Consider the following 18,223-nt stretch of genomic DNA (forward strand, 5'->3'; position numbering starts at 1 on the left):
ATTAGGAGATTTCAGAACATTTAAATGTTATGAGCACACTTGAGGGATGCTGCTCCACGCCACCCCATTTGCTCAGGACAGGGGAATGTGAATCACAAGATGTACGTGCTTCTCTGCTCTCCTTTCTGTTCAATGAGCGCACCAATTATGTCCCCTCCTGTGGGCCAGACACTGTGCCACTCATACAGAACAGAGCCAGCACAGTCTTCATGAGCCCCTGTGGAAAGGGAAATGGACATAGAACATTCTGTGTCCCAAACTGGGGTTAGAGTCACAGTAGATTAGGATTATATTAATCGTCTATACCACATGAAGGAATCGCAATGAGACAATATCCCACAGTACTAGATGGGCCTTCCAAATGGTTACACTACAAACCACAGAATAAACGACGAGCTCTTTCTTTCACTTTCACAGAAACGTGTCCAAACAACACCTGGTGATTTGTAGAGTAAAACCAAACTTTAATTCTATACTTTGCAGAGACAGAATGTTCCCAGAACAGTCTGTTCAGCAGCAATGTCAGGACAGTGGGACCAAGCCACACTCACAAATATATCACTGCTAAAGAGAATGATTTTTACTCGCAGATGCTGATGAGCAGCTGACCACATGCCTGAAGGCCCAGTTGTAGCAGCTGCATACCATGAGCTCTGTGTGGGACACCTCCAGGCCAGGCTCAAGGAAGAACTTACTTGAGAAAAACAGAGAGAGAGGATGAAAACCTGAACTGAGTGTGTGACATGGACACCCAGAAAGGCATCTATTGCTTTATTACAGAATGGTTCAAATGATGGGAAAATGGTACCTACCTCAAAGGATTGTTTTGAGGGTTAGATGAGAAACATATATAATGTCTTTGTAACGGAACCTCACGTGCAAGGAGCAGTAGCCAATAAACATGAAAACTGACACCACACACCTCTTTAGGACAGGAGGAGGAGGGTGATTTCCTGAGACTACAGAGAGGAACTTCTTCCAAATTAATTTACATCTTTCCTAAACAAATGCAAATGTATTATCTTATTCTGAATCCTCAAGCCTGAAAAATAGTGCTTCTTTAACACAGTGGGAACAAGACAAGACCAGGCCAGATCTGGGAGCTGGGAGGGTGGGGCGGCGGGGCGGGGTGGGCGCCGGGCTGCAGCACATGCCACCCTGCAGCACTCAGATGTGAAGGCTCCCCTTGCACACAGGCCCTGCTCTGAGCCATCCCCAAGAGGCCAGCACGCAGAATAACAGCTTTCAATTTAAGCACCCCAACTCCTTCACGCTAATGTCCTCATCTGTAAAATGGATCCATTATAGAAATTTTGTGAGTAAATGAGAAAAAGGATGTAAAATATCTTGAGGAGCCTGGCTTCAGTGAACACTTAAGAAACAAATGTGGGCTCCCAGCTGCTCTGCCTTCTCTCTTTTTATTTTTTTTTAATTTAATTTTAATTTATTTTTTCAAATACATTTGCCTCTGCCTATCCCCCACCACTTTCCCTTGCCCCTTCACCCCTTCCCTCCCTCAGCTCTTCCCCTTTGGTTTTGTCCATGAGTCCTTGCTATATGTTCCTTGACTTTCCCCTTCCCTTCCTTTTCCTCTCCCCTCCTCCTTCCCTCTTGTCTCTGTTGATTTCTTTTCCTTTCAGTGCTGCTGGTCATATTTTCCTTGCATCTTTGTATTGTTGGTTAGGTTCCACTTATAGGTGAGATCATATGGTATTTGTCCTTTGCCCCCTGCCTTATTTCGCTTAGCATAATGCTCTCCAGTTCCATCCATGCTGTCGCGAAGTTTAGTAGTTCTTTTTTTCTTTCTGCTGCGTAGTATTCCATTGTGTATATGTATCATACTTTTTTGGTCCAATCATCTACTGATAGGCATTTAGGTTGCTTCCAACACTTGGCTATTGTAAATTGTGCTGCTATGAACATTGGGGTGCATAGGTTCTTTTGTATTGGTGTTTTGATATTCCTAGGGTATAGTCCCAGCAGGGGAATCACTGGATCAAAAGGCAGTTCCATTTTCAGCTTTTTGAGGAAATTCCACACTGCTTTCCACAATGGCTGCACCAGTCTGCATTCCCACCAACAGTGGACTAGGGTTCCCTTTTCTCCACAGCCTCGCCAGCACCTGTTGTTTGTTGATCTGTTTATGATGGCCATTCTGACCGGTGTGAGGCGGTACCTCATGGTGGTTTTGATCTGCATTTCTCTGATGGCTAGGGATGCTGAGCCTTCTTTCAAATGCCTCTGGGCCCTCTGTATCTCCTCCTTGGAAAAGAGTCTGCCCAGGTCCTTTGCCCATTTTTTGATTGGATCATTTGTCTTCTTGGAGTGGAGTTGAGTGAGTGCTTTATATATCTTGGAGATCAAACCTCTATCTGATGTATCATTAGCGAATATATTTTCCCATATGGTTGGCTCTCTTTTCATTTTGCTGATGTTTTCTTTTGCTGTGCAGAAGCTTCTTATTCTGATGAGGTCCCACTTGTTTATTCTTTCCTTTATGTCCCTTGCTTTAGGAGACATATCAGTGAAAAAATTGCTGCGTGGGATATCTGAGAGTTTCCTGCCAATGTTCTCCTCTAGGACTTTTATGGTGTTGCAACTTATATTTAAGTCTTTTATCCATCTTGAGTTTATTTTTGTGTATGGTGTCAGCTGATGATCCAATTTCAATTTTTTGCATGTAACAATCCAGCTCTCCCAATACTGTTTGTTGAAGAGGCTGTTATTGCTCCATTTTATGCTTCTGCCCCCTTTGTCAAATATTAGATGCCCATAGAGACCTGGGCTTATTTCTGGGCTTTCTATTCTCTTCCACTGGTCTATGGGTCTGTTCTTGTGCCAGTACCAGATTGTTTTGAATAGTGGCTTTGTAGTAGAGTTTGATGTCTGGTATTGTCATCCTTCCTACTTTGTTTTTCTTTCTCAAAATTGCTGCGGCTATTCAGGGTCGTTTATGGTTCCATATAAATTTTTGAAATGTCTGTTCTATTTCTGTGAAATATGTCATTGGTATCCTAATAGGGATTGCGTTGAATATATAAATTGCTTTGGGTAGTATGGACATTTTGAGGATATTAATTCTTCCAATCCATGAGCACAGTATATGCTTCCATTTATTTGTGTCTTCCTTAATTTCTTTTTTCAATGTTGTATAGTTTTCTGCGTACAGGTCCTTTACCTCTTTGGTTAAATTTATGCCTAGGTACTTTATTTTTTCTCTAGCTATATCGAATGGTATTTTTTTTTCTGATTTCTTCTTCTTCTATTGCACTGCTGATGTACAAAAATGCCTTTGATTTCTGAATATTGACTTTGTATCCTGCTGTTTTGCCAAAATCACTTATTAGGTTGAGGAGTTTTTTGGTAGAGTCTACAGGGTTCTCTATGTACACTATCATGTCATCTGCAAACAATGAGAGCTTTACTTCCTCCTTTCCTATTTGGATGCCTTTTATCTCTTTCTCTTGTCTGACCGCTGTGGCTATGACTTCCAATATGATGTTGAAAAGAAGCAGTGAGAGTGGACATCCTTGTCGTGTTCCCGATCTTAGTGGGAAAGCTTTCAGTTTTTGCCCGTTGAGTATGATATTGGCTGTAGGTTTTTCATATATGGCCTTTATTACGTTGAGGAATGCCCCATTTATTCCCATTTTGCTGAGTATTTTGATCATAAATCGGTGCTGTACCTTATTGAATGCTTTTTCTACATCTATTGATATGATCATGTGGTTTTGTCTTTTATTTATGTGATGTATCACGTTTACTGATTTGCATATATTGAACCATCCCTGCATGCCTGGGATGAATCCCACTTGATCGTGGTGGATAATCTTTTGAATGTATTGCTGGATGCGGTTTGCCAATATTTTGTTGAGGATTTTAGCATCTATGTTCATCAGTGAAATTGGCCTGTAGTTTTCTTTCTTTGTAGGGTCTTTATCTGGTTTTGGGATCAGGGTGATGCTGGCCTCATAGAAAGAGTCTGGGAGTCTTCCCTCCTCTTGGATTTTTTGGAATAGTCAGAGAAGGACAGGGGCTAGCTCTTCCTTAAATGTTTTGTAAAATTCTTCTGTGAAACCATCTGGCCCTGGGCTTTTGTGTGCCAGGAGTTTCTTGATGACTGCTTCCATTTCCCCAGCTGTTATCGGTCTGTTCAAGCTTTCTGTTTCTTCCTCCTTCAGTGTTGGAAGATTATACTTTTCTAAAAATTTGTCCATTTCATCAAGATTTTCAAATTTCTTGGCATGTAATTGTTCATAGTAGTTTCTGATGATCCTTTGTATTTCTGTGATATCAGTTGTTATTTCTCCTCTTTCATTTCTGATATTATTAATTTGGGTCCTCTCCCTTTTATTCTTGGTGAGTCTGCTTAAAGGCTTGTCAATTTTATTTATCTTTTCAAAGAACCAGCTTCTGGATTGGTCAATCCTCTGAATTGTTCTTTTCATCTCTATGTCATTCAGTTCTGCTCTAATCTTGACTATTTCCTTCCTTCTACTTGCTCTGGGATTTATTTGTTGTTGCTTCTCCAGTTCTTGAAGTTGTAGTGTTAGGTCTTTTATTTGAAATGTTTCTATTTTTTTAGGTAAGCCTGTATTGCTATGAACTTCCCTCTCAGGACTGCCTTTGTTGTGTCCCATAGGTTTTGGACTGTTGTTTGTTCATTTTCATTTGTTTCCAGAAATTTTTTGATTTCTTCTCTTATCTCATTATTGACCCATTCATTGTTTAATAGTCTACTGTTCAGTCTCCATGAGTGTGCAAGTTTTTGAAGTTTCTCTTGGAGGTTGATTTCCAGTTTCAAGTCCTTGTGGTCTGAGAAAAAGTTTGGTATTATTTCAATTTTCCTGAATTTGCTGAGGTTTGCTTTGTGTCTTATCATGTGGTCTATCTTTGAAAAACTGCCATGAGCATTTGAAAAGAATGTGTATTTTGCTTCTTTGGGATGTAAGGTTCTATATATGTCAGTTAAGTCTCTTTGATTCAGTGTTTCATTCAGCGCCACAATATGTTTATTAATGTTTTGTTTGGAAGATCTGTCCATTTTTGACAGTGGGGTGTTGAAATCCCCTACTATCAGTGTGTTGCTGTGTATATCTTTTTTGAAGTCATCCAACAATTTACTTATAACCCTGGGGGCTCCTATATTGGGAGCATATAAGTTTACAATGTTGATGTCTTCTTGATAGATTTTTCCTTTAAGTATGATAAAGTGCCCCTCTGGGTCTCTTTTTCTGGCCTTTGTTTTGAAATCTACTTTGTCTGATACAAGTATGGCAACCCCGGCCTTTTTCTCATGCCCATTTGCTTGGAATATTTTTTTCCATCCCTTTACTTTCAATCTGTGTAGGTCTCTTGCTCTGAGGTGGGTCTCTTGTAGGCAGCATATGTGTGGGTCATGTTTTCTTATCCATTCAGCTACCCTGCGTCTTTTGATTGGGGCATTTAGTCCATTCACATTGAGAGATATTACTGATAAAAACTTACTCATCTTTTCTCTTTGTACCTGTGTTCCTCTCTCTCTCATTCTTTTCCTTCATCTGCTTATACCAGTCCCCTTAGCATAACTTGGAGTGCTGGTTTGGTAGAGATGTATTCTTTTAGCCTTCTCTTGCCTGGGAAACTCCGTATTTCCCCTTCTATTTTGATTGAGAGCCTAGCTGGGTAGAGCAGCCTTGGTTGTAGGCCTTTGCTTTTCATGACTTGGAATATTTGTTGCCATTCCCTTCTGGCTTGTAGTGTTTCTGTTGAGAAGTCAGCTCCTAGGCATATCGGAGCCCCCTTGTATGTTACTTTCTCCTTCTCCCTTGCTGCCTTGAGGACTCTCTCTGTGTCTTTGATAGTTGCCATTTTAATGATGATGTGTCTTGGAGTGGAGCTCTTTGAGTCCCTCTTGAGTGGTGTCCTCTGTGCCTCCTGGATCCATGAGAGCCTTTCTCTCCTCAAATTAGGGAAATTTTCCAAAATTACTTTTTTGAGGAGGTTCTCTATCCCTTGCTCCTCTTCTTCTCCTTCTGGTATCCCTATTATATGGATATTATTGCGTTTCAGGTTGTCCTGCATTTCCCTAAATGCCTCTTCATTCTTTTTTAGCCTTTTTTCCTTTTCTTGTTCTTTCTGGGAGCTTCTTTATACCTTATCCTCCATCTCACTGATTCAATCCTCGGCCTCATCCAGCCTCCTTTTGATTCCTTCTACTGTGTTCTTCAATTCAGAAATGGTATTCTTCATATCCTCTTATGTCTTCTTGATAGTTTCTATGTCCTTTTCCAGACTAATATAGTTTGCTGTAAGATCCTGGTAGTTTCTCTGCAGTTTCTCATAGTTCTCTTTGAGCTGGCTGAGCTCATTGAGCTTCCTTAGAACCATTGTTTTGAATTCAATATCTGATAGTTCCCTTGCCTCTATCTCATTTAGCTCTCTCTTTGGGGAGTCCCCTTTTCCACTCATTTGAGGGGAACTTCTTTTGCTTCCCATTTTTGTGAGAGTCTGTTAAGTATTTTTGTCCTTTTCTTTCTGGGCCTGCCTCTGATGATGTCAGTTGTTGACCCTATATGACCTTGGGTTGTTTGTTTGAGCCTTCCAGGAGTCTACTGTCTGTGTCTGACTCCTGCTTGGGGCAGCTCTGTGACCCCTTCGGTCAGGAGCTATTTTTTGGGATTGCTCTGCACTCTCACACCTGCTCCTTGAGCGTGCTCCCAGCGCAGCAGGATCCCCCGCCTGCCTGGGCTCGCATGTGCTTGCCCCAGACCAGGGGGCTTATTCGCGACCTCTCGTATTCATCTGGCCCCCCTGGCCGGCGAGCTCCCCGGCACTGGTCAGTTTAGGGTCTTCTATTGTGTGTTTTCCCCCTTTTGGCTCTTTGAGTGCATTGCTTGCCCTCGCCAAATGGGGACTACGGAAATGGGAGGAAGTCAGCTCCAGGACTCTCCAGTTAATCCTGTCTCCGGTCTCTCCTCCAGGGACTCTGGGCAGCTCTGTGTCCCCTTCGGCTGGGGAACTACTAATTTTGTGGGCCGCTCCACAATCGCGGGCAGGCGGGTCAATTTACACCTGCCCTTGCCGCTCTGTGCACTCCCTCGCAGGCCATATCGGTGCCAATCTGTGGGAGGCCTTGCCAGCCGGTGCAAGCGTTTGCCAGCCCGCGCGGGTCACACACGCGCTTGCCAACCCTTGCCGGTCACTTGGCGCAAGTGTGCGCGCCTGTGCTGGGTGTTTTTGGAGTGTCTATGTGTGCTTTTCGCCTTTTGGCTCTTTGGGGGTGTGGCCTCCTCCCCGCGCAATGGAGACTACGGCAAGGAGAAGGAGTCGGGACTCCCTGGTTCCTCCTCCCGTTCTTTCCCCAATGCCTCTGTTTCTAGTCTCTCCTCGGGGGTCTCTGGGCAGTTCTGTGACCCCTTCAGCCAAGGATCTACCACCTATGTGGCCTGCGTTTCAATCGCAGGCAGTCTGGTTCCTACTTGCCCCTCTTCTGCCTCTTTGGGAGCATGTCTTTCCAGCCCACAATGGAGACTACAGAACGGGGAGGGAGTCGCGACTCCCCAATTCCTCCTCCCGTTCTTTCCCCAGCACCTCAGTCTCCAGTCTCTCCTCAGGCTCTCCCAGCCAGTCTGCACTCAGCCCCGCAGCTCACATGCACAAGCTGTGTGCGGAGTGCACAAAAGGCAGGTTAATTGATTCCCTTATGCCTGAGCGAAATGGTAGCTGCAGAGTGGGAGGTGCGTTATCACCGGGGCTCCCCCGGCCGCTGTCTCAGTTCTCTTCACAAAGTTTTCCTCACCAGTCTTTTCCCAGGCACCAGGCCACCCTGCTGCCGCCTCTGCCCAGAGATCAAGGAAGGTGGCTGCCAGTGCAATTTTTGCGTTGGCCCTTTAAATGTCTCTTTGCATCCCCAGCCACCTGTCTCTGGCAGAGAGCGCCCCTAAGCTTTTCGGGGTTGCGTTTTGTCTGTATTTTCTTGGTTTTAGCTGTTATAGTTTAGGGGTCTCTGTTTATGATTCAGACTCCGTTCTTCTTGGGGGAAGCTAACTGGCTGTTTCAATGTCCCTCTGGTGCTAGTGCCCATGGGCACCCAGCCCACCCTCTCGAGCCTCCCCCGTACTTCTCACCCATTGGGATGTGTGCGAGTCAAATCTACTGTCCACGGCTCCAAGGCTCCTCTCCCACTATTGTTCCATTGTTTTCCAGGTAATTACTCCACTATTTAGTCGCAATTCCAGTTTGGTCTTGGGAGGAGGTCAGTGTGACTCCCATTCACTCCTCCGCCATCTTCTCTCTCCTGCCTTCTCTCTTTACTGTTCCTTCAACGCTGGCCTCCAGGGCTTGTGGCTAATAGAGATCAGGGGCTATGAAGCCTCAGACTTAATGACCAAACAGTTCTTAGTGTGGGTGGGATCCTGGTGCAGCCACTCAGGAAAACAGTATGCAGGACCCTCAAAAAATTAAGACTAGAGCTATCATATGACCCAGTAGTTCCACTTCTAAATATCCATCCTAAAAATCCAAAAACACTCATTTGTAAAGATATTTTGCAGTATTATTCACAATAGCCAAGATATAGGAGCAACCTAAGTGTCTTGGATGGATGATTAGATAAAGGAGATGTGCTACACATATACAATAAAATACTCAGCTGTAAGCATATAAAATATATCATTTGCAACAACATGGATGGATCTTGAGAGCATTGTGCTAAGTGAAATCAGTCAGACAGAAAAGGGCAAGAACTGTATGATTTCACTCATGTGGGATATAAAACAGAAAGCAACAAATAAACAAACAAAACACACAAACAAACTCATAAATATAGACAACAGAATCATGGTTATCAGAAGACAGAGGGAGATCAAATCCATGGTAACAAAAGTAGACTAGACTCTGTGGGCTGCATGGGCAATACAATACAGGATTGGGCAAAAGTAGGTTTATAGTTGTTATGTGAAACAGTTGGTTCTTATATTATTATTATTCTTAAAATCATTTTATTTTTCAGTTACAGTTGACATAAAATATTGTATTAGTTTCGGGTGTGCACCCAGTGATTAGACATTATATAACTTGCTAAGTGATCATCCTGATAAATCTCATACCCATGTCATCCCATAGCTATTCTGTAACTACCATTTTGTCTTTCTTAATCCCTACATCTTTTTCACCTAAAACTCTAAACCCTCTTCCATCTGGCAACCATGAAAATGTTCTCTGTTTCTCTGAGTCTGTTTCTGTTCTGTTTCCTTGTCTATTTTGTTTTTTAGATTCAATTGTTGATAGATATGTATTTATTGACATTTTGTTGTTCATATTTTTGGTCTTTTTTTGCTTAAAGAAGACCATTGAACATTTCAAGTAATACTGATTTGGTTACTTTTATCTGTTTGTTTGGGAAGCTTTCTACCTGTCTTTAGATTCTAAATGATAGCTTTGCTGTGTAGAGTAATCTTGGTTGTAGGTCCTTTCTTTTCATCACTGAATATCTCTTGCCAATCCCTTCTGGCCTGCAAAATTTATGTAGAGAAATCAGCTGACAGTTTTAAGGGAGCTTCCTTGTAGCTAACTAACTGCTTTTCTCTTGTTGCTTGTAAGATGCTCTCTTTGTCTTTAAAATTTTGCATTTTAATTATGTTGTGTTTTGGTGTGGATCTCTTTGGGTTCATCTTGTTTGGGATTCTCTGGACTTCCTGGACTTGTATGTTTATTTCCCTCACCAGGTTAAGAAAGTTTTCTGTCATTATTTTTTCAAATAGGTTTTCAATTTCTTGCTCTTTCTTTTCTCCTGCTGGCACCCCTATGATACAAATGTTGGTACACTTGAAGTTGTCCCAGAGGCTCCTTATAGTATCCTCACTTTTTAAATTCTTTTTTCTTTTTGCTGTTCTGATTTGTTGCTTTTTGCTTCCTTATATTCCAAATTGCTATTTTGATTCTTAGTTTCACCTACTCTACTGTTGTGTTCCTGTAAGTTATTTGTTTCAGTTAGTGTATCCTTCATTTGGGACTGGGTTTTTTTTTATAGTTTCCATGTCCTTTTTTATGCTATTTAAGTTCTCTCTAAGCTCATCTACTCTTCCCCTAAGTTCATTGAGCATCCTTATAGCAAATGTTTTGAACTTTGTACCCAGGAGATTGCTTGTCTCCATTTTGTTTAGTTCTTTTTTCTGGAGTTTTATTTGATTCTTTCTTTTGGGGCACGTTTCTTTGTCTCCTCATTTTGGCAGCCTCCCTGTGTTTGTTTCCATGTACTAGGTAGAGCTGCTTTGTCTCCGCGTCTTGGGTAGAGTGTACTCAGGGTGTTCCCTTCATGTGGCCTGAGTACACTCTCCTATTGTAGTTGAACCTTGATTACTATTGGCACCTCAATAGGAGGGATTTACCCCCAGGCTGACTGGCTGCAAGAACTGGCTTCAACCACAGGAGAGGAGCTACTGTGCAGAGGTCCACCCCACAGAGCAGAACTTACTTCACCAGGGCTCTGGTGCCCAGTGAATCTACACCTTGAGTGTGTGTCATTTGTTGATGTGATTGGGTGGTGCTTCGACGTGGTCTGAAGCTGTCCACCAGGTGCGTTGGCTCTGGGGCCTTCCCAGGGGTTCAGGCCAAGATCAACCATACCTGGGTTCTGCCAGGGGCCACCTGACATAAGCTTCTAAGTGGTCAGCAGATGGCTGTTACTTGTGCTGGGCTTGGAGGTGCCCAGGAGAGGCCATGCTTTGAACCACAGCTGGCTGCCACTGGTGCCAGGCCTGACACTGCTTATCAAGAGGTATGGGGCATGCAGAGGTCAGATGTTGCTTATTTGAGAGATTTTAGGAAAATCTTAAGCATGAACCAAAATGAGTCATTAATATGGAAAAGCCACTGAAAGCAGCTTGGATGGGCCTGCAAGTTGGTGGAGTGTGGTCTCAGGGAATTGCCAAAGTAGGGTCAACAGTGTGAACCAGGTTGATGGTGACTCAGACATGGTACCCACTTGCAGGCTCTGTTGGAAAGGGCTCAGAAAAGGAGGAACAATGACCTTTATGACAGATTCTCAGTTGTGGGGCACCACTGCAGCTATGGGACTGCAAATGGGTTTGAATCAGCAGCCCAGGACTTCTCAGACAGTTCATTCTAGGGGTGGAATAAGGGTCAAGGGACAGATTCCAGACTTTGGTACAGTATAGGGAGGTGGTGCCCATGTAATTCAGGGGACATGTTAAAAGAGCTCACCAAATACATACTGCAAGCTAGGGACATGGCATTCAGCCTGAAGCTTGCACAGAGACCCTCCCTATGGCACATCAGTTAGAAGGCGGGGAGCTGCAGCACTGGGCTCAGCTGTGTCTCTAGAGAGTTGACTGCGTAGGGCCACCAGGAGACCTCATTTCTGAGTCTCAGATGCAGGAGTGCAAGGGTGTCTGTGGCCAGACACAGGGCTCTGGGACAGGGCAGACAGAGGCAGGGCACCAGCTCACCCCAAATGCCTCTGGCTTTGGAGAAAGTGGAGAACAAACAGCTGTCCGTCTCCAGATCCCAGATCTGAGGAGGAAACGAGGAAAAGTAATTGGAGGTCTTGAAGAGCTGGCTTTGCTGTATTTCTGAAGTTGTCACTTGCTTTGGGGGCCTGGTTCAACTTGAGGAAAGTCCAGGGTGCACCAAGGAGCAGAGATAGAGGGAGAGGCAGAGAATGTGGGAACAGTAGTGCCTTTGCTGAACCCATTAAATTCACAGCAAATCACAACTGAAAATGGAAATGTGTTCATAGCTTTCCTCTCCTTCAGAGAATGCCAGATACCAGCGGACTCCTGAAACACTTGGTGTGTCCTTGTGGTTTGCAGTATTGTAATATTTGGGCTGAAAAATCAATTCAAAGAATGGAGACAATCTTATCAAGCATGCTAGAAATTTAGCTCTTTGGTTCCTTGTTGCTTTATTTTATTTTATTTGATAGGAATAAGATATTCTGAAATAAATTACATACCATCTTTCCAAGACAGGATTTCAATATATTTTAAACACAATTTGGGAAGTGATTCAATATGCCTGAATCATCATAGGCAAGATGTTAATTTGTAATCATGAGTTTAGATTGGAAAAAAAATAGAGAGGCACTATGAAGAGAAAATAGAAGACATTCCTATACAGAATTATGATTATTTGATGGCAGCAAGTTTTGAAAAAATGCTCATTAAAATTATGAAGTCTCTAACTTTGTGGTTTTGGAAGAAGTCTTTGACTTTCAAAGTAAGTAAAAAACTATAAAGTCCACAAATCTTACCATTTTAACAAATTTGCCCATATGGCTGAATTGAGTTTGGGTCCTGGTTGTATCAGTGACTGATCTCAACATCCACTTTTATGTAAAATACCCTCACCATTGCCATGAGAGGAACTGCCAAGCTCACCATGAGGACTGTACTGGCTCCCATACAGAAAAATCCCAGCATATCACAGCCCCAGGCTCATACTCTGGGCTTTTCTCTCCTTTGCCCAGTTACACATTCTCAGAAATCTCATCCACTCCAGGGCTTCTAATCCCATATAAATGCTAATGACTGTCAGATTTATCTCTCCAACTAGTCCCTGATGTCTCCCCAACTAGGGACTCAGGACGACTCCATCCAGCACATCCACCCTGAAATCCCCTCACCCACCCCCTCTCTCATCTCAGTTTTTGGCTCAGGTGCAAAACCTTGGTGTCACTCTTAGCTCCTCTCTCCCTCCCCCACACCCTCAAAGAAATAACAGCTTTATTGAGATATAATTCACATACCACAAATTTGCATTTAAAAAATGTACAATTTAGTGGTTTTTAGTATATTCACAGTGTTGTGCAACCATCATCACTAATTTCAAAATATTTTTGTTACTCCAAAATGAAACCCCTTACCCATGAGCAGCCACTATCTGGTCCCACACAACATCATCCCCCTGGCAACTATTCAACACATTTCTGTCTCTGTGGATTTGCTGATTCTGGACATTTCATATCAATGCAATCATATACTATATGGTCTTTTGTGACTGGCTTTCACTTAACATAAGGCTTTCATCCATGTTGTAATGTTAACACTACATTAGCACTTTAGTTCTTTTCTATTGCTGAATCACATTTCATTGATTGGATATACCACATTTTGTTTATCCATTTATCAGTTCATAGATATTTAGATTGTTTCCACTTTTTGGCTATTATGAATAATGCTATTATAAATATTCACATGCAAGTGTTTGTATAAACATGGTTCTGTTTTGGGGGGGTTGGGGGGTTTATAACCTAGAAGTAGAATTGCTGGGTCATATGTTAACTCTATGATTAACATTTGAGGAGCTGCCAAAATGTTTTCCAACTTTTGCATCATTTTATATTCCCACCAGAAATGCCAGAGGGTTCTAACTTCTCCACATTCTTGCCAATACTTATCATCTATCTTCTGATTTTAGCCATCCTAGCGGGTGTGAAGTTGTATCATGTAGTTTTGGTTTGCGTTTCCCGAATGACGAATGATGTTGAGTATCTTGTCGTGCATTCCGTGTATTCACAACTGTAAACCTACTTTTGTCCACCCTGTATTTTCTCCCATTCTGCACACTGTCAAGTTCACTTTCTTTATGGTGTCCTTTCAAGAACACTTTTTTTACTTTTGATGAAGTCCAAGTTATTTATTTTTTTCCTTTTGTCTCTTGTGCTTTTGATGTCATACCTAAAAACACATTGCCCAAGATCACAAAGATTTACTCCTATGTTTTCTCCTAAGTGTTCTGTAGTTGTAGCTTTTCTAACATTCAGTTCTATGATCTATTCGGAGTTAACTTTTGTATACTTATGGTGTGAGGTAGAGGATTGACATCCAAGAGCAAGGTGTAGATAGGTTTGGTTTTATTTGAGGTCTGTGCCCCTGGAGTGCAGATGATTGCTTTCTTGCTGTGTTCTCACATGGTCATGCCTTGGTATATGTGTCTGGATCTCCTCTTATAAGGACACCAATCATACTAGATTGGGGCTCATCAATATGACCTCATTTAACCCTAATTACTTCTGTAAAGGCTCTATTTCCAATACAGTCACATTCTAAGGGACTGGAGTTAGAATTTCAATATATGAATCTTGAGGGTATAGAATTTAGTCCATTACATCTATCAAACATTTATTATATAAGTGATCCCTGTGATCATCTCCCTCTGAGGTTCCAGCATGTCTTAGATTCAAAATGCTTTGAATCCCACCCTCTGGCCCCATGACAGTCCAGGAAAGAAGGTGGATGAATCATGAAAAATTGTCCTATTTGTTGGAAGAGCTATGAGATAATGAATGAAACAAATCAGTGAGATAGCTCTTTTTGTGTACAAAAACAGTGCATTATGAAGACCACAGGCTAACCAAATTTAAAAGTGAACAGGACCTTAGTTACAAAGGGAGGTGTAAGGCAAAAATGAAGATGGTGATGTTGCTACTCCATCAGGGCCAGAGATGTTTAGATTCTAAGCCTTGCTGGCAACAATTTAGAAAGGGCCCATTAACCCTATGTGAATTGCAAAATGAGATGATAACTGCTAGTGGCAAAGGGCTGCTGCCTCTCTTAGGCCCCCAATCTTTCTGTTTCCCTTCTCCATCCTCCAGCACACATTCTCACAGGGAACTTCTGGACAGTATGCAAGCAGTGGGCTAAATCCTGTAAGGTCTATTCATCCCACCCCAGAGCACCAGGTTCTCTGTGAGGGACCCTTCAATTGCCCACATGTCCTCCCTTTTCAAAGCAAACTCAGTCGTTAGCACCATTTCAGTACCTGCTGAGCAGAGGCCCCAGAAGTTTCAGAGAGGGCAAAGGAACACCTCTGTATGAAAAACCAGATGAGATAAAGCATAAAAATGTAAAAGAGCAAAGACTTTCATGATGTTCTTGGTGGATATGGAGAACAAACATTTTGTTATCCTCAGCAGACACCTGGATGTAGATCACTGGAGCTGTGTGGATTTTCAGCAGACTTGGTTTTCTGGAAAAGAAAAAGAACAGATGAACACCGAGCAGTTCTATCTGCTATTTCTAAATAAAAATCAGGACTAAACTTGGTCGGGCCTGGCAGCTCTATCCAGCCTGGAGGAGGGCTGTGTCTCCTACTGCAATGAGAGGAGCAAGTATCCTGTGTGGTGATGAAAGGGACTGAAGAAAATAACACCCAGTTACAGCACACAACTCGGCCTGAGGCGAAGCCTGGCCTTGCTTCTCCAATGCTAACAGTGTCACTGTAAAAGGGATAAATGAGGGCGAGCTCAGGGTGAGGCTGGAGGGGGTCCGATGCAAGCGATCACTTTATGCAGCATTCAGGTGGGGGGGAAGTGGGGGAAATGTCTTTTTACTGAAAGTTTATTTTAAGGGGCTTTCAGAGATCACAGTTTGCCCAGGGGCTCAGGCTGAATGTGTAGTGGGATAGGGCCAGACGTAGGGGAAGGGAGGCAGGGTTGAGGGTGAGCACAATGTCTTTTAATAACCAAGTCACTGAAAAAAAGTAAATTGTTCACAATCACCAGACAAATGGGAGCCTAAGGTAATAGAAATGAGTAGGAAATTATTTTCTTTCTTCTTTAAGTGGGTACTTGCCATTGTGTGGAATGATTTCATTTATAACCTTGATTACTATTCTAGGAGTAGGTACTCTGCTCATCACCATTTGCATGAGAAAACTGAGGCTGCTGCTCTTGCTCAGGATCACCTGGCTAGCCAGTGACCAGGGCAGGAGCAGATCCCACATGCTTCCCTGGCAGGCAGCACAGCTTCCGCTGAGAGGGGCCTGGGTCACCTAAGGGTCCTCCACAGATACCTGTTGCAGAGTTCCTGCAAGGAAACTTGGCACACTCTGGGTGGCTTGTTCTTACCCAGAAATCCTCACCAACAATGCATGAGAAGGCAGCTTCCCATCCTCCTCACTCTTCTGTCTTCAATTCTTATCAATGAAAGTGACACTGGCTTTTAGAAGAAGCCAGACATGCATTTGAACCCTGATCCTGCCTTGATTTCAAAAAATGATTTCACTCCCTGGAGCTTCAGTTTCTTCATTTGTAAATCGGGTTGACGTGAGAATTAGAGATAATGTATGTTTTCTGCAGTGCCCCGGACAAAGTACGTACTCAATAAGGTGATAGCTATAGTTATTATCAAGAAAATATTCCTGAGCTCTTGCTCTGGAGAGGCTCCCAAAGTGTGGGCTTGACTCTAAAGGGTACAATGATGGCACATGGAGGGTGTCATGGTATCAGCTTGCCACCCTGATTGGACTGTTTTCTCCTCTGTTACCTTACTTCCAGGCTCTTCAGAAAGATTTTCTCTCTCTCTCTCTCTCTCTTTTTTATTGTTCAAATACATTTGTCTCCATTTTCCCGCCACCACTTTCCGCTGCCCTACACACCCCACCTCCCACCCTCAATCCTTCCTCACTTTGGCTTTGTCCATGAGTCCTTTATACATGTTCCTTGATTTGACCATTTCCCTTCTTTTTCCCCTTACTCCCCTCTCTCTTTCCCTCTCATTACTGTCAGTTTGTTTTTTTCTTTCAATGTGTCTGGTTATATTTTTCTTGTTTGTTTGTTTTGTTGATTAGTTTCCACTTGTAGGTTAGATCATAGGGTATTTGTCTTTCACTGCCTGGTTTATTTCGCTTAGCATAATGCTCTCCAGTTCCATCCATGCTGTCGCGAAAGGTAGTAGCTCTTTCTTTCTGCTGCGTAATATTCCATTGTGTAAATGTACCACAGTTTTTTGATCCACTCATTTACTGATGTGCACTTAGGTTGCTTACAGCACTTGGCTATTGTAAGTTGTGCTGCTATGAACATTGGGGTGCATAGGTTCTTTAGAATTGGTATCTTGGGATTCTTAAGGCACAGTACCAGCAGTGGAATTGCTGGGTCAAAAGGCAGTTCCATTTTTAGCTTTTTGAGGAAATTCCCAACTGTTTTCCACAGTGGCTGCACCAGTCTGCATTCCCATCAACAGAGTACTAGGGTTCCGTTTTCTCCACAACCTTGTCAGCACTTGTTGTTTGTTGATCTGTTTATGATGGCCATTGCAACTGGTGTGAAGTGGTGTCTCATTGTGGTTTTAATTTGCATCTCTCTGATGGCTAAGTGATGCTGAGTATCCTTTCATATGTCTCTGGGCCCTGTGGATGTCCTCCTTGGAGAAGTGTCTGCCTATTTTTTTAATTGGATTATTTGTCTTCCTGGAGTGGAGTCATGTGAGTTCTTTATATATTTTAGAGATCAAACCCTTGCTCGAGGCTTCATCGGCACATATATTTTCCTATACTGTTTGTTCCCTTTTCATTTTGCTGATATTTTCTTTAGCCATGCAGAAGCTTCTTATTTTGATGAGCATGACACCAGCACAGAAATAATCAAGTAGATCAATGAAATAAAATGAGCATTCTAGAAACAAAATGTATATATCTGTATAACAACGTAATACATGATTAAATTTATATTTCAAATCAATGAGGAAAAGAAGGCTTATTCAACAAATAAAGTGCATGGACCACTATTACCTGAAATAAAACAAATATAGAGCCCTATTTCACTCATTATACAAAAAATACTCAGGTGAGTTAAAAATCAATATGTAAAATCTAAGGAGTTTTAGGAGAAAATACAAACTAATATTTTTCTTACCCTGAAAAGAATACCAAAGATATTTTAGAATACCAAAAAGTCATTTAAAGCTTTTTAAAAATAATAGAAATAGGCAAGAAATATACAAAAACAGGTTTAGTTTCAACAAATAATAAAGTAGCAATTAAAATAAATTAAAATAACACATCATTGTCACCATCAATTAATAAGTACAAAAAATATTGGTAATATCAAGTATTGGTGACTATGAAAGGAACTGAGTATTCATAGACTCTTTTTCTTTATCTTCTTAAGGCAGTCCCTTTAGCATATCTTGCAACGCTGGTTTGGTGGAAGTGTATTCTTTTAGCCTTCTTTTGTCTAGGAAACTCCTTATTTTGCTTTCTATTTTAACTGAGAGCCTAGCTGGGTAGAGCAGTCTTGGATGCAGGCCTTTGCTTTTCATGACTTGGAATATTTCTTGCCATTCCCTTCTGGCTTGCAGTGTTTCTCTTGAGAAGTCAGTTGCTAGCTGTATCGGGGCTCCCCAGGATGTTACAACCTGTTTCTCCCTTGCTGCCTTTAAGATTCTCTGTTTACCTTTGCTATTTGCCATTTTAATGATGGTGTGTATTGAAGTGGGCC

This window comes from Pteronotus mesoamericanus, unplaced genomic scaffold, assembly GCF_021234165.1.
Source record: "Pteronotus mesoamericanus isolate MK-2021 breed Mesoamerican mustached bat unplaced genomic scaffold, CSHL_Meso_final contig_41, whole genome shotgun sequence".
Taxonomy (NCBI): Eukaryota; Metazoa; Chordata; class Mammalia; order Chiroptera; family Mormoopidae; genus Pteronotus; species Pteronotus mesoamericanus.